This window comes from Eulemur rufifrons, chromosome 24 (assembly GCF_041146395.1).
Source record: "Eulemur rufifrons isolate Redbay chromosome 24, OSU_ERuf_1, whole genome shotgun sequence".
In the NCBI taxonomy this organism is placed as follows: Eukaryota; Metazoa; Chordata; class Mammalia; order Primates; family Lemuridae; genus Eulemur; species Eulemur rufifrons.
Window position 1 is genome coordinate 5,911,605 of NC_091006.1, and position 16,508 is coordinate 5,928,112.

At 46.5% G+C, this 16,508-nt stretch overlaps 1 protein-coding gene across 1 annotated transcript in view; it reads left to right on the forward strand.

Moving 5' to 3' along the window:
• Positions 1 to 16,508, forward strand: part of SIPA1L3 (signal induced proliferation associated 1 like 3) — a 218,843-nt gene that overhangs the window by 83,444 nt on the left and 118,891 nt on the right. The window contains exon 2 of the mRNA XM_069457233.1: positions 5,537 to 5,604. The gene's annotated coding sequence lies outside the window, so the exon portion shown is untranslated. The remainder of the gene's footprint in view (positions 1 to 5,536; positions 5,605 to 16,508) is intronic.

The window sequence follows — 16,508 nt, forward strand, 5'->3', positions numbered from 1 at the left end:
AGCCCGGCAACAGCACACTTATCTTCTAGAGAGGGTGGGGCTGGGGTGAGGGGGACAGGAAATGAGGAAGTGAGACCCTCGAAGTCAGTGACCCAGTCTCAGCCATATTTGTAGACTGCATCAATCAATAAAAGAACCAGTGCTACATCATTAGTGTGTGCTATTAATAGAATATGGGTCATAAGAGAAAACATGATTAATTGCAGGATGATCTCAGTGGCTGTTGAGGGCCTAGATTTTCCCAAAGTCCTTTCTTCACATATCAGCATTTCTTTGCTGGGATGTGTAGGGTAGAGGCAGTTGAATGAACAGATACCTTCCTAAGTCACTATTTCAAAACAGGATGGAGGTGGATATAATGGGCATCTTCTGTAAATGAAGGATGATTGAACCACTATAGCAGTAGGTATGTAAGTCCCTGATGCCCCGACATGAAGCTGTGGTAGGTTAGAAAGGACAGTGCAGCATAAAGCAGGAGGCCCCAGTGGGTTTGGTTCTCCTTCATCTCCCATCTTAATGCCTAGCTCGGCCTCGTACACAGCTGGTGGCACAGAGGAGAGAGGCCTGGCTGTCCCCCATTACCACTTGGTCCAGAGAGAATGCATGTGGCCAGGCCCTCCCAGAGGCTGGGTGGACACTGCCCAGGGTGTGTATTCTGCTCTAAGACAAAAATGTAAGGGAACCTGCTGGCATCTCTGGGCACAGGGAGAGGAGAGAGCTGGTAGCCTGGTCCCAGCAGGCTGATGATCCCGTGCCAGCAGCAGTCTGTCTCTGACCATTTAGATTAGCTGCCTCTCCTTCCTCCAGGAAGACCAAGTGAAGGGGAGTGAAGAGGTGTGAGTGGACGATCCTTTCCATATGAGTTGAGGTGGAAATATGAGGGTGGAGTAGAAAATTGCAGTACAGAAGTACAGGAACAGAAGAGCGCAGGTGTGCTTGGCTCTGCCTGGGGCCAGGCCGGTACCCTGGCAGAGCCACAGTGATAATGCCTGCTTCAAAGGCTTTCAGTGAGGATCAAAACCAAGGTCATTAACATGTAAGTACTCTGAAATGTAATGTAAGGATTGATTTTCAGTATGTTGATTGTGGAGTTGTGGAACTTTTGTCAGGCACTTCTCTGAAAGCAGAGAAAACTGAAGCTGCGGTAGGTGAAATCGGGGTGCGAAGGCCCAGAGCCTCACATGCTGCCTCCGTTTACTGTCTGCAGTCCTTTTACCCAAGGACTGTACTCAGGCTAGTTGAAAGTGAAACCTCACGGGGCTTTAGGGGGGCCCAACCCTGCCCCCCAGTGGGCCCTGGCCTCAGACAAGTCATTTTAACATTCCAAACCTCAGTTTCCTTTCCTACCAAGTGGACAGGTCAGACTAGATCAAAGCATTCTTCACCCATTTCCTCTAACGGGGCTTCAGAGACATCCTTGAGACATGCAGTATTTTCCTTTTTTTTCTTGGAGACACAGGACGTAGTTTTGTTTTGTCAGCTTCTTAGAAGGGTCATGTTCACCCAAACATGAAGGAGTGTTCCTGTTCTATTAGTCTATTGTAAGTGACAGAATCTCCCCAACTCAAACTGGCTTAAACTCCTAAGGGGAGTTAATGGTTCAGAGACCTGAAAGTCCCAGAGATGGACCTGACTAGTCACCATTCAGTTATTCTCATCAGGAGTCCACCCCTCTTCACTTCGGGGCTCCGCCTTTCTCAGCTTTGACTTTATTCTCTGCCCTCACCCCACCTCCCACTGCTTGGGATGACAAGGAAGCCCTCAGCAATCCCAGCCTTATATCCCATCTCTTTCCCCCAAATAATTGCAGCAAAATTTCCAGGGCAGGCTCTGATTGGCCCTGCTTAGATCATGTGTCTCCTGTGGAGCCAATCCCTGTGGCTGAAGGGAGGGAACATTCAGGCTAGGAGTCCGGTCGGCACACTCCCTTCCCTCCCTAGTTCTCTCCTCTGCGATTCTGTTCTTGGTATAAACCTGTGGGAAATGAGATGCCCGGCCTGTGAGTGTAACCTGTGTGGCAGATGGACCACAGCCATGGGGGTGCTGGGATTGGTGGAGGCAACTCCAAGGGCATCCTCCCTTCCCAGGTGGGGCTCTGGGATATCTGGAGTCCTGGCTGAATTCCTGGCCTGTAGCCAGCCCTCCTTTGCCGTCATTTCCATAAGCCCATGGTACTTTCCTCTCAGCGTTGTGAGGGACCCCAGACTGATGGACATCCACAGTTTCCTCCAGTCGGCAGGAAATGAGGCCCTGGCCCAGAGAGACTTGGCACCATTGCACGTCACTGCTGATCTGCCTTTAAAGAGCCATATGCTCCGGGCGCGGTGGCTCACGCCTATAATCCTAGCTCTCTGGGAGGCCGGGGTGGGAGGATTGCTTGAGCTCAGGAATTCGAGACCAGCCTGAGCAAGAACGAGACCTGTCTCTACTAAAAACAGAAACATTAGTCAGGCACAGTGGTGCAAGCCTGTAGTCCCAGCTACTCGGGAGGCTGAGGCAGGAGGATCACTTGAGCCCAGGAGTTTGAGGTTGCTGTGAGCTATGACAACGCCACTGCACTCTAGCTGGGGCAACAGAGTGAGAGTGTGTCTCAAAAAAAGAAAAAGCCATAAGCGTCACTTTAGAGAAAGAAAGGGGAAAAAACTAGAGTGGCAGAAAAGCAATTTCCGTTGCAGTTTAAAAGGCGGCTATTAAAATTTTACAAGAGCTTTATTGCAGGGGCTTTCTGATCATCCTAGGAATTTTTAAAATGGGAAGTCTGGTGATAAAGGAAAATGTTCTGGGTGCTTCTGGTTCCTTCCTGCCCTGCGACGCATCTTGAAAACCAAAATTGTTAGGGCTTCATAGACCAAATTAGGGATAGCAACTGCCCAAGAGACCATTTCAGAGTGTTTTTAAAGTATATGTTTTTCTGTATTTGCTGTTTCTATGTATAGTAACTGTTTGTAATTTTATTTTGTACTTTCCTAAATGGCCTGGTGGTGAGCTATGGGAATCATCAAGTGCAGCATTTGCCTCTGCCCTTATGCGTTAGTTGAGAGTCATTTGGTTGTGTGAGCAAATAGAAATTCAGGTCAGCTTGCTTAAGTATAAAAGGACACACACATGGACACATGGCCTGGGAGATTATACTTGTAATGGCTTCAGGCATGGCTGGATCCAGGGCCTCATGAGGTTGCAGGACCCTGTTTTCATTTACCTCCTTGCTCTGCTTTCCTCTGTCTGGGGGCTAGTGTTCACGGGCTCTAATCATCCTGGCTATGGTGCCAGGGTCACCCAGGCCATCTCTGAAGCCAGGAACAGGGAAGGTGGTGCAGTGGCTTTATTGTGAGGCCTGGATCATATGACCAGTCCCACCCTCACACCCAACTCACGGGTGGGGTCAGTCCCTTGCAGGAATCCCATGGGCTGAGTGGGAAAGCTGAGGTTCAGGGGGCTGACCCAGGAAGGGAAGTGGATGCAGGGTGGGCCAAAACAGCCGATGCTCAAGACCCCTTCCCATACTAAGTCCATGAAGCCAAATCTGCCACACGTTCCCCAGTTGTCTTCCTTTGGAACCTGCTTTGCCATTACCCTCTGTCAGGTCTAGGTTAGGGGTTCTTAATCTTGGGTCCATGGACCCTTGAAGGGTGGAAATTTGGGGATCATTTTCATGTGAAAGTGATCCTCTAAACTGGAATCGTTTTTGGCTGAGAAAAAGATTACATCTCTACTTTTTCTGCCATCTAACTGAAATTCAGCACTCCCTTTTGAATGAGGGCAAGAAACCACAGTTATATTATGAACACCAGTGACTTTGTCACCACTAGAAATCACATATTTCCATATCACATTACAGTTGTCACAAATATCACAAAATATTATTTATACTCACCAATCTCTAAATCACTTTAATTATTGGACCCACCACTGGATCTCATAATTTAAAGCATTAATAATGCAGTACAGATATTACCGTATCTCAAGATTTGGTTTAGTTTTACAGATATTTTGATACCTGAATATAATTAGTTTCCTTTGTAATCTTGAATATTTTATTTTATACACTTAAAAACATGATTTTGAGGTGTCCATACCCTTCTTCACCAGTCTGCCAACAGGAGTTCTTGGCATGAGAAAGGCAAGAACCCCTTTAAAGGGGGCTTCTCCAGGAACCCTAGGGACAGGGCTCTTGAAGGTGTCCAGATTCCTGAACTCTGGAAAGTTAGCTGGCTGCTTGCTATGTTTCCTTCCTGGGAGGCTCCCTGGAGGAGCTGACTGGCATTTGAGCTTGGCCTTGGCGTTTGGGAGCATTTGGATGTTACAGTGTTGGGGAAGTGGGCCAGGGCGGCATTGCCAGCCTGTGGTTAGCCTTCCCTTTGTTGACTATCCCAGCAGAGTGTGGTCTAGCCACGTGGTCAGGAGCCAGGCTGCCTGGTTCACGTCCTGGCTGTATGTAGTCTACTTTTTTTTTTTTTTATCCTTAGAGACAGGGTCTCGCTATGTAGCCCACGCTGGTCTCAAACTCCTGAGCTCAGTGGATCCACCTGCCTCAGCCTCTTGAGTAGCCGGGACAACTGGCATGTGCAGTCATGCCCGGCTGAGTATACTTTTGACTGGCGGGGCTACCTCAGCTACTGGGCTCCTTACCCACTGTGTGCCTCAGTTTCCTCATCTGTGACACGAGAGTAATAATAGTATCTACTTCTTAGGGTGATTGGGAGAGTGAAATGAACCAGCATGTGTCTGCTAGGACAGAGCTGGCACATCAGGAGGGAGAGTCATCAGTTAATGGCCATTCCACGTAGGGTGGCTCTAGGTCATCCTCTCAGATCTCGTCTGATTTAGTGCCCGACCCGTGCGGGCACCGAGAATGTGATGGTGAACAACACAGACAGCACCTTCTCAGCCTGGAGACATTCATTCATCCATGAAATACCCGCTGAAATATAAACAACCATGCTAAATACACAAAAACATAAATTCATAATACAAAGTTCCAAATCAGGACAAGTGCTATTTCTCTGTCATTCCTCTGTTCACAATTGTCTGAAGAAAATGTCCTACAGTAGCCCTCCATCTGCCCCCACCTCCCACCGGTCACCCCACACTCACCCCGCGCCAGCCACACAGGCCTGCTGGCCGAGCCCGAAATGCTCCACGTGGGCTCCCCCTCAGGAAGGCTCCTTCCCAGATAGTCACGCAGTTTGTGGTGTCTCGTGTTCAGGTCTCTGTCCTCCCCTCAGAGAGGCCTTCTTCGAGCTCTCTGTGTGCAGTGGCAGCACCGTCACTGTACCCTCACCTGCTTGGTTTCCACCAAGGTCCTTCCCACTCCTGACTTGGTGTTGAGCCCTTGTTCATTGTCCTGCTCCCGTGCTAGAATGTCTGCTCCCTGAGGACAACTTTGTCTTGGCCGCTGGTGTACTCTCGTGCCAGGCACGTAGCAAGTGTTGGATAGCTGTTCGTTGAGAGAATGAGTATGTGAGTGACGGATGGATATCGCAGCAGGAAGGCTCCAGTTGGCCAAAGACGTAAGCTCTGTTTTCCCCCTGTGTAGATGCCTGGTCTGTGACAGCGGCTCTCCCGGGACCCTCGAGGAGCACTAGTGTCCAGAAGGCACTAAGGGTAAGTACAGCGTGGCTGCTTGTTTACTTAAATTTTACATCTCATACACATACGCATCTTTATTATTTAAAAAATGTATATAAGAGTATCAAGGGAAAAGTGAAAGTCTCCTTCACTGTCCCTCCCATCGTCACCCACAAGCCCAACATCTTCCTTCCGAGGTAATTACTGTCGGTCGTCGGCTGGATGTCCTGCCAGGCCTTTTCCCGTATGCGAACATTCCTGCTTATTTATATACACACTTATTATTTTAGTTTTCTCTGTGGAGGCTTCTGCAGCGTGCTTCCCGCCGTCCCCAGCTGCAGGACGTCTCAGGAATCTTTGTTCATAAGCATACATCCATGTATTGTACTCTATTTTTTAATTCAATTTTTAAAACTTACATAAAGTAAAACTCACTCTTTGGTGTATAGCTCTTTGAGTTTAGACAAATGTATGCAGTTGTGAAACTGTCACCACAGTCACGATGCGGGGCGGCCCCACCATCCTACCCTGTAAATGCGCTGGTTTCTCTATAGGTTAAAAACATGGTGTGGGTATTTATGCATAATTAAAATACATACATATGGTAAATACCTGTAATGTGAAGGTTTTATATATGTTACATTTAGGTTTCTGGGGGTTTATCATCCTCTTTGGTGTTCGTGGGATGTACTCGAAGCAATGGAGTGGGCCGCGAGCTGTCATTCTAGGTTGCACTGAGGTGGTCCTAATTGAGGACCTCAACCTTTATTGGCAGGGTTCTTGGGAGGGGGTGTTGTTTGATTCTTTGAAGAGCCAAGAGACTGTAACAGTGTGGGAAGTAGAAGACAGAGGATTCTGGCGTCCGGACTAGACACTGGCTGAACTGCAGAGCCTGTCAGTCAAGCTGTGGAAACCGAGTGAATCTGGCTGGAACTTCTCTCTCATCTGTTTGCTGGGTCTCATCATGTTCCTCCATCCTGGCAAAGCTCTGCCCGGGTACCTGGAGCTTGGGACAGTGTCTAGCGGCCAGATTTCTGTCAAAGGATGCTTCTCAGCACAATTCTTTGTTAACTTTTTTATTTTGAAGTAATGTTAGAGTTATAAAAATGTTGCAAAAAATGATAGAGTTCACATATTTATCCTTCACCCAGCTTCTCCTAATGTTACCATTTCATCCAAGTGTAGCACAGTGATCAAAACCAGGAATTTAGCACTGGTCCAGTATTAACTAAATTACAGACTTTCATCAGATTGCACCAATGTTTCCACTGTCCTCCTTTTTCTCTTCCAAGGTCCCATGCAGGGTCCCACGCTGCATTCAGTGGTCATGTCTCCTTCATCTCCTCTAGTCTGTAGCAATTCCTCAGTCTTTCCTTGTTTCTCATGACCTTGACACTTTGAAAGGGGACCGCTCTCTTATTGTGTAGATTGTCTCGATTTGGGTTTGTCTGAGGTTTTCTTGTGACTCAGTTGAGGTTGTGCATTATTTGGAAGAACACCACAGAGGTGACGTTCCGCCTCAGTGCATCACATGGGGTCCCTGATGTCTATGATCTTAGTCCTGATAATGGTCACCTGGGTCACGTAATTAAGGTGGTGTCTGCCAGATTTCTCCACTGTAAAGTTACTGTTTTTCCTTTGTAAATAATAAATATCTTGGGGGAGATAGTTTGCTAATATCCTGCTTTTCCTCAAACTTCCAGTCGCTAATTTTAGTGTCCATTGGTGGCTGGCTCTCGCCTGCAACAGCTACTGCTGTGGTGTTTCCCTAATGGTGGTTTTTGTGTGTCCCTCATTCCTTCCGCATTCATTAACTGGAATTCTTCCGTAGGGAACGCTTGTCCCTTCCCCCTCATTTATTTCTTTATTGAGTTATTAATGTATGTATCATATGGGCTCATAAATATTTGTTTTAATCTAGCACATTCCTTTTCAATGTGGTAAAAGGTCCTAAATCCTGAGTGAATTCCTAGCCTTGCCTCTCGAATTGCAGGAGGACTAGCGTTTTCCCAACGTGATAACCAGAGCGTTAAGGAACTAGAAAGGAGAGGAGGTTTCATTTATTCATTCATTCGATTCATTTGTTGCTTTTACTTCACTCAACAAATATGCACTTGAGTACCTGCTGTTGGGTTCCAGGCACTGGGGATTCAGGAATGAACAAAACAGGTAAAATCCTTTCCCTGAGGGAACTGACATTCTACTGGAAGATCAAACAATAAACAGACAAAAAGCGAATGTAGGCTAAGTCGGAGGGGGTAAGTGCTGTAGCATATGCAGAGATGAGTAAAGCAGGGGAGGGAACTGGAGTCACAAGGGGAAGTCTTAGACCAGGTGCTCTGGGAAGGCCTCCCTAAGGGGCCCTGAACAGAGGTGGGAGGACGGCAGTGCCTGGCCCACTTCCTGCCCCAGGCAGCGGGGAGAACGCAGTCATCACCTCACTTCTGAACAGGGTTTTGGGAATCGTGGTGAATAGGAAAAACGTGTTCCCTGCTCAACTGTAGCCCATTGCTGTCCTGTGGAAATGCCAGGTATTGCAAGGTATTCTGATATTTTCCCCCTAGTAGAAAAGATGAGGAATTTTTGCTAGTTCATTGAACTCAAATTATGCTACATCGGATAACTTTTGGTGGTACATGGATGACTATGGTTTGTTTTTTTTTTTTTGTTTTTTTTGAGACAGAGTCTCTCTCTGTTGCCCAGGCTAGAGTGAGTGCCGTGGCGTCATCCTAGCGCACAGCAACCTCAAACTCCTGAGCTCAAGGGATCCTCCTGCCTCAGCCTCCCGAGTAGCTGGGACTACAGGCACGCACCACCATGCCCGGCTAATTTTTTCTATATATATTTTTAGCTGTCCATATAATTTCTTTCTATTTTTAGTAGAGATGGGGTCTCGCTCTTGCTCAGGCTGGTCTCAAACTCCTGAGCTCAAATGATCCACCCACCTCGGCCTCCCAGAGTGCTAGGATTACAGGCGTGAGCCACCGCGCCCAGCCGGATGACTGTTTTGTTTATTTTTTAGGTTACGTTTGTAGCAAAAGATACCAATCTTTCATTTTTAGTGGTGATATAGATTCCTTTTTAAATATATATGTATTTAAGTTTAAAAGTGAGTTAATTTAAAGAAAATATTTAATAAATAATTGGACAGATGGGATGTAGCTGCAGCTGAAAGGAAGGGTGGGACACACGGCTGAGGTTTGGTAAACACCGTATTGGCTCAGCCTTCCGCCCTTTCTCCTCTAGATTTGGGGTTCCCCACTGTGGGCCTGAGCCGAGGTTGGCAAACAGCTACCATGGGCATGTATGCCTTGAGCTATTTGTGTCATGGTGGGTGCATCGGCCAGGCATGCTTCTAGCTTCAAGAAGAGAAAACCGAACCCACAGCAGCTTGAATGAATGAGGGATGATTTCTCTCCCATCATAGCAAACCTGGAGGTACTTGGCTGCCAGTGTTAGTTCAGTGGCTGGGTGGTGTGAGGGTTGGAGCCTCTTTGATACTCTTGGCCTTTTTCCTCGTGGTTGCATGGTTGCTGCCGCTGGCCCAAGCAGAATAAAAAGTGAAGAATCAACTCCAGTGTTACATGGGTGTTTCAAATCTGGACTGGTTACGCACTCCCAGAATCCCCTAGAAGATTCCACTTGCATCTCATTGGCCAGAAATGTGCTGCATAGCCTCCTCTGGCTCCAGGTGGGGAGGTGGGAAATTTCATTTAACTTTTCAGCCTTTCCTAAGGAGGAGGCCAGAGAAAAAGTGATTTGAGAGTGTCTGGCTCTGTAGGGAAAGAAAAGCAACAATAATTAACATTAATGGTGCTGACTGCGCCAAGCTCCGCTGTAAGCACTTTATGTGCATGATCTCATTCAGTCCTTGCAACTACCCTATGATGTCACTGCTGTGATATCTCCACAGTAATGATGAGGAAACTGAGGCACAGAGTGGTGAAGCTGCTTGCCAAGTAGAGGAGCCGGGTAGGAACCTTTGCAGCGTGTCTCCAGAGCCCTTGCTCTTGGCCATTACACTTTGTTGCCTCGTAAGAGGTCCAGAAAGGGACTGGGGTCCCCAGGCTCACTGTGTAGCCTCAGCTTAAATCCTTCCAGCAAGGGAGGAGCAGCGCTGCATATTTCGCTTTGGGGAAGTTGATCATTAAAAAGCTTTCTTGTGAATCACGTCCGCTTCTATGTAACTGCCTCCCACTGGTTCTGGTCCAGTCCTGGTGAGCAGCACCAGCCACACTTCTTCCTGGCAGCCCTTCAGGGCTTGCACGTGGCTAAGCAAGCTGCTCCTGGCCTCTCCCTTGCCAAATAAACTGTACCTGTGCTTTAAATTCTTCTTCCCAGAATGAGGCTTCCAGCTTTGTTGCCTTCCTTTGGAGTCCTGCTGGTTGATTGAACATGCATTTATTGTGCACCTCCTCTGTGCCCGTCCCTGTCGAGCTGGGTGGGCTCTGTACTCATAGGGCTCCTCGTCCAGTGAAGGAGGCAGGTCCTCACACAGTGACAGCCCAGAGTGGTCAGGGCTGTGATGGGGGAAGCCCAGGGGACTGTGGGAACCCAACAGCGGTGTCTGGCCCAGCCTGGGGATCAGGGAGGGCTCCTGGCAGCAGCCTTTGGGCTTTGGAGGAGGAATAGAGACTCAAGGAGCAATGTCTTCCTTCGTCTCCACCTCCCCCTTCTTCAGGGAAACTCTCCCTACAGCTCTCAGAATCTCTGTTCCCTTCCAGTGTGAAATGAAAGGTTTGGACTTGGGTTTCCATCCATCCGTCCGTCCATCCAACGTTGACTGGGCATGTACTGTGTTCCTGGTCCTTTGCTGGGCAGTAGGCTTACCTGGATACAGTGTGTTGGGAAGGTTCTGCAGGTAAAAAACCCAGAGTGATGAGAGTTCTAATAGGAGAAGCCACAGGACTGTGGGAACCCAGAGGAGTCACCTGACTGTGATTTAGGGTTTCAGGAAAGCTTCTCGAGGGAGACAAAATCAAAAGTGGGTTGAGATGGTGGCCAAGAGCATGGGCTCCAGAGTCCAGCTGACCTGGGGTCTGGTCTTAGCTGAGCCACTGACTTGCCCTAAATGGGCAGCTTGACTCTGGAAGCTTCCATTTTCTCCTAAGGTTGTTTTGAGGATTAAAAATGTGAGTATGAATTTCAAGTACCTAGGACAGTGCCTGGCACAAAGTAGTCACATAATAGATGAGATGATGAGAAGAAGGAGATGATGATGATGATGATGATGGCGTTGGCAGCTTACATTCATTAGCTCGCACTGCATGGGAGGTTAGGCAGCTTAGTCAGAGGCTATAAGATAATAAGCATTAGCTGCTGCTGTTGTGATTATTTACTCGCCAAACATGTGAGGGTTTGCCCTGTGCCCAGCCCTGAGCTCGCGTAGGATGTAGCAGGACTGTGTTTGGGGAACAGGGCTCATACAGTCGAGGCCTAGACCGGGAACTTCACGAGGGGTGGGAAACCTGCAGCTTTGGGGCCACACGTGGCCCTCCAGATCCCCGAGTGTGGCCCCTCGACCAATCCAAACTTCACAGAACAAATCCCTTTATTAAAAGGATTTGTTCTGTAAAATTTGGATTCAGTCAAAAGGCCGCACTCAAGGATCCAGAAGGCCCACATGTGGCCCCAGGGTTCCCCAACCCGTCTTGGGCCTTTCAGCACTGGCCTCAGGAGCTTAGGCTGCCCTTGACCTCTGTGGCCAGAACGCATGGATGCTCTGCTCAGCCCATCAGCCAAGTCCCAAATTAGACCTGACAGTGTGATTTATTCTCTGGGATGGAGCTGGGAGGGCAGAGCCCCAGTGGGTGATTCCGAGGGAAGGCTGTCAGCCTGAATTAGCCCAGGCCCTTCACGCGGCCTTGCTGTTTCAGCTTCCTCCAGCTCATAGGCTTTTCCAGGGTGTTGCTGGCTTCTGAGCAGCATCCTCCCCTGTCCCCAGGGACTGGGACTTGGCTGTGATCCCTAAGGAGCTATGTTTGATGAGAGCTGCTGCTAGGCTGTCCCTGTCTGAAGGCGGCAAAGGCTCTGGGTCCTTTCATCTGTCCCACCAGGAATTGAAAGTGGCGATTCCTGAGGAGTAGTTGGCCACTCCCCCCAGGCCTTTCATTGAGGTTCAATACTGGCAGCTGGAGGCCACTGCCTGCTCTGCACGTCCCAGTCTGTGATTACAGTGTCTCTGCCTCTAGCTGCCTTCATTCATTCTCAGGGATGCCACTGACAGGCGAGATTCTGCTGCTGTAACAAATTAACCCTGGCTCCTAGAGATTGGACACGGCAAACGTCCATTTTTATCTGGGACACAGGCAGGTCAGTTGGGGGGCTTGACCCAGCCTTGAAGTTTCCCAAGTGAAACCTCCAGCCTCCAGGGACACCACAGCAGGAGACAAGAACCAGAGGGTGGCACAGCAGCACTTAGATGCCAAGGCTCAGAAGGAACAGACTCACGTCTGCTCACGCCTGGAGCTCGTCTCCTGGTGCTGCCTAACTGCAGCCGGGCTGCGAGGAAAACATGGGGGCGCCTGGTATTCAGTGAGCAATAAATATCGTGGCCACAGTTGACAGGTGTGGTATTTATGCGGCACCTACTGTATGCCGGGCCTTCTCAGGGCACTGATAAGAAAAGGGGTGCCTTCCTTCCTGGAGCTCCCGTTGAGTGGAGGAAACAGCATGTAAGTAATTGCAGCAACAGCTGTATAATTATGTCTGCACTAAGTGCCCTGACGGAGGAGCCCGGAGGGCTGCGAGAGCATATCCGAGGGCCCTGACGTGTTTGGAGAGGCCAAGAGATGTCTGTCATAAGGACTGGCATTTGGGAGGAGGCCTGAAGGATGAGTAGGCCTTCACTGAGTGGGGGTAAGGACTGGAGAGAGAGTTCCCAGGGGAGGGCACAGCGTCGGTGGAGTTCTGGACGTGGGAAGGAGCTCGACTGAGAAGGACTTGGAAAAAGGCGTGCACGGCTGCAGGGTCATGAGCGGGGACAGGTAGGTGTGGGCAGACTGTGCAGGGTCCGGTTGGCCATGGGGAGGAGTTTGGTACTTGTAACCCCTGCCTTTTATTAAGTGAGCGCAGTCATTCTTTCTACAAATGCTGAGTTCCTGCTCTTTGGCAGCCAGTGTTTCAGTAGTGAACAAGACAGACAAATGTCCCTGTTCTCCCAGAGCTGGCATTCTAGAAGGGGGAGACAGACAATAGGCAGGAAAAACAAACAAATATGATAATTCTACCTAGCGAAAAGAACTGACCAATAAATAGGGTATAATTGAGAGTATATAGTTTGAATGCTTTGGGCTCCAGGTATTAGAGACCCCCTTTCATGCAGGCTTCAACAGTCGGGAAATGTACGGACCCCCAGCTCCAAGTGTGAGGGTTCTTTGGCCCACTCTCCGGGCTGGTGACATAGCAGCTCAGCAATGGCATGAGGAATCTGTCTGTCATATTGCCTTCGTCTGAAAGCAGGTCCCTTCCACAGTCAGAGGATGGCAGTTAGGGATGCTATGGGCAGTCTCAGGCCTGGGGAGCAGAAGCTGTTTCAAACTCTGCGTGCCCCAAGGATCTTCCACTAGCCTGCTTGGTGGGCAAGAATCACAGGAGCCAGTGTGAGAGTGGGGAGGAGGGTGCCATAGACCAGGCAGGAGATGACAGAGGACGGGACCAGAGTAGGGAGAGCAGCGGGTGAGGAGGGGGTAGGTTCTGGGTACAGAGTGGACAGGGCTTGCTAATGGCATGGCTGCTCCAAAGAAGGAGTACTGAGTGGACACGCGCGCGCACACACACACACACGAATGTCCATCTTGTGCTGTGGCTTCTCTTGTAAAGTCATGGTGCACATTTGCACATTACAGGCTGTGGGAAATCCTCCAGGAAAGAAACTTGTTTCTTTGACTATGGAACCTTTCCCCCTCCCCCCCAAAAGACACCTGGTAGCATGTTCTGCACTATAATTTGGAAAGTTTTGCTTAACTAATGATTCTCATCCTTGCTGTACATTAGAATCATGTTGAGAGCTTTAAGAAATCCCTAGGCCTGGTTCCACCCCAAATTCTGTTGCAATTACTGAGGGTAAGCAAGTATGGGACTTTTTTTAAAGCTCCCCAGATGATTCTGGTATGCGGGCAGGGGTGCAAACTACTACTTTATCCTGTCCTCAGGGGAGCGTCACATTATAAAGCTATATTACTTGTTTGCATTTCCGATGATCAAAGTAATACTTGCTTGTTTAAAAAAACAAACCAAAGGACCCAAAATCCCCCAAGATAATAATTTTTGCGAGCTGGTGTGTATCTTCTGGATTTTTTTCAGTGCTTGTACTAAAAAAATACCACATATGCCCCTAAACAAGGTGATTCCAAAGAGAAGATTTAAAAAAAAAAAAAGTTTGAGGCCCACTGGAAATGTTAAGGATATAGACAATATAATCAGGTGCTTAGTTGTATTTGCTAATTTATTAATTTTGTGACATATTTAGAGTCTTGAGATCAAACATGTTAAATTCAAATATTGCAAATATCCTCTCACATGTCATAAAAGAGTGTTATCACACTGTTCACAGGCATTCTTATCATCGCCAGAGTCACTTTTTGAGTCACCTACACACATTTCCAGAATATATTGTCTCCATGTCCATCTGAAATGTTTGTAATGTGGCCTTTCTTGAATTTGTGTATTATGTTGTCACTGGAAATTGTATCTCAATTCTTAAGAATCCAATCCTATACCATTAGACAGTTTTTAAAAATTCCTCTTTTAGTTTTTATGTTGGTGACTTCTATAGTGTAGCCAGTCACTGTTAACTTTTTAAAAAAAAAAAAAGATTTGATGTTTTTTAAGGACAGTTACTGAAAATGGGTAAAGGGCTGAATAAATGTGAACATATAAAAGCAGTTATATAATCACTTGTTTTTGAGTCAATCAGATTAATCATTCCAATATGAATAATAGATGACAACTTAGGAAAATTAAATTTCTACATATAATTTCATCCCCCACAGTGGCACTCTGCTTCAAGACAGTTTTCGGTATTATATTCCACATCCTGATTTTTAATTTCCAAAGTTCCCATTATATACATTCTATAAATGCCCCAGTAAGACTTTCACCACAAGTATTTTGTTTAAATTGATTGAATGTCACTTATATTTATTTGTCCCTCTCTTGGTTTTTAAAGAAATCTTTTTATTATTTTTTGCCTAGCACCTGGTTAGTGCTATTTAATTTTTTTAATAAATTTTATTGTGTATATTTGAGGTTTACAATATGATATGGGATACATATAGATAACAAAACACCGTAGTGAAGCAGATTAAATCTCTTAGCTCATCTAGTTACCAACTGTATGTGACAAGAGCAGTTAAAATGTACTTATTTAACAAAAATCCCTAATACAATTTTGTAAACTTTAGTCCTCATGTTATACATTCATTAGATCTCTATAAATGTGTTCATCCTACATACCTGCTATTTTGTATCCTTTGACCTACATCTTCCCATCCCTCCCCCCATAACCACTGTTTCATTGTCTATCTCAATGTATTTGAGCTCTTTTTTTTTTTTTAAGGTCATATGGTAGTTCTTTTAATTTCTTCAGGAACTTCCATACTGTTTTCCATGATGACTGTGCCAATCTGCGTTCCTACCAACAATGTACTAGGGTTCCCTTTTCTCCACACCCTCATCAGCATTTGTTACCGCCTGTCTTTTTGATCATAGCCATCCTAATGGGTGTAAGATGATATCTCACAGTGGTTTAAATTTGCATTTCCCTGATGATTAGTGATGTTGAGTACCTTTTCTTATTACCTGTTGGCCATTTTTATATCTTTTGGAGAAATGTCCGCTCAGGTCCTTTGCTCATTTTTTTAAATTGCGTTATTTGTTTTTCTGCTATTGATTTGTAAGAGTCCTTTATAAATTTTGGAAATTAACTCCTTATCAGATACGTGGTTTGCAGATACTGTTTCCCAGTCCATAGGTTGCCTTTTCATTTCGTTGATTGTTTTCTTTGCTGTGCAGAAGCTTGTTAGTTTGATGTAGTTCCATTTATTTATTTTTGCTTTTGTAGCCTGAGCTTTTGGTGTCATATCCAAAAAAAATCACTGCTAAGAACCATGTTAGGGAGCTTTCCCCTATGTCCTCTTTGGGAGCTTTATGGCTTCGTGTCTTACATTTAGGTCTTTTATCCATTTTGAGTTGATTTTTCGGTATGGTGTGATAATGGTCCAATTTCATTCTTTTGCATGTGGAAATCCAGTTTTCCCACGCCGTTTATTGAAGAAACTATCCTTTCTTAAGGTGTCCTCCTGGTGCCTTTGTCAAAAATTAGTTGACCATATGTTTGGGTTTATTTCTGAGCTCTCTATTGTATTTTCACTTTTAGGTGAGTACCACACTGTTTTGATTACTGTAGCTTTGTACTGTAATTTTAAATCAGGAAGTGTGATGTCTTCAACTCTGTTTTCTTTCTCAGCATTGCTTTGGCCATTTGGGGTTTTTTTTTTTTTGTAGTGCCGTACAAATTTTAGGATTGTTTAAAGGGCCTATTCACAGGGTCTTATAACACTTGGAATTATGGGGTCAAGCTCTTAGGAATAGTTACTAAGTCTGTTATAATATATGCATCTTTTTTTTATTGTTGCCAAAACTAGCATCATTTAAGCTTTTAGAAGCTTAAAACTTTCCCAGAGAGCACTTGGTTCAAAGTAAAATAATACGAAAGACTCTAAAAGGCAATTATTATTTCTGAGGGTAATTTTTTGGGAAAAATCTGGTTTTATATTTGGGCAGATCTTGCATCCAAAATAAATTAGGTTAACGTCACACAAATAGCTAGCTTAGAGGCGTCTGACCTTCCCGCGTGAGCTGTGACGAGTTGCAGAGCCTGAGTTCTCTTGCCTCCCCAGCTTTATGTCATTCGCTCATTCGCTCATGCGACATTGATT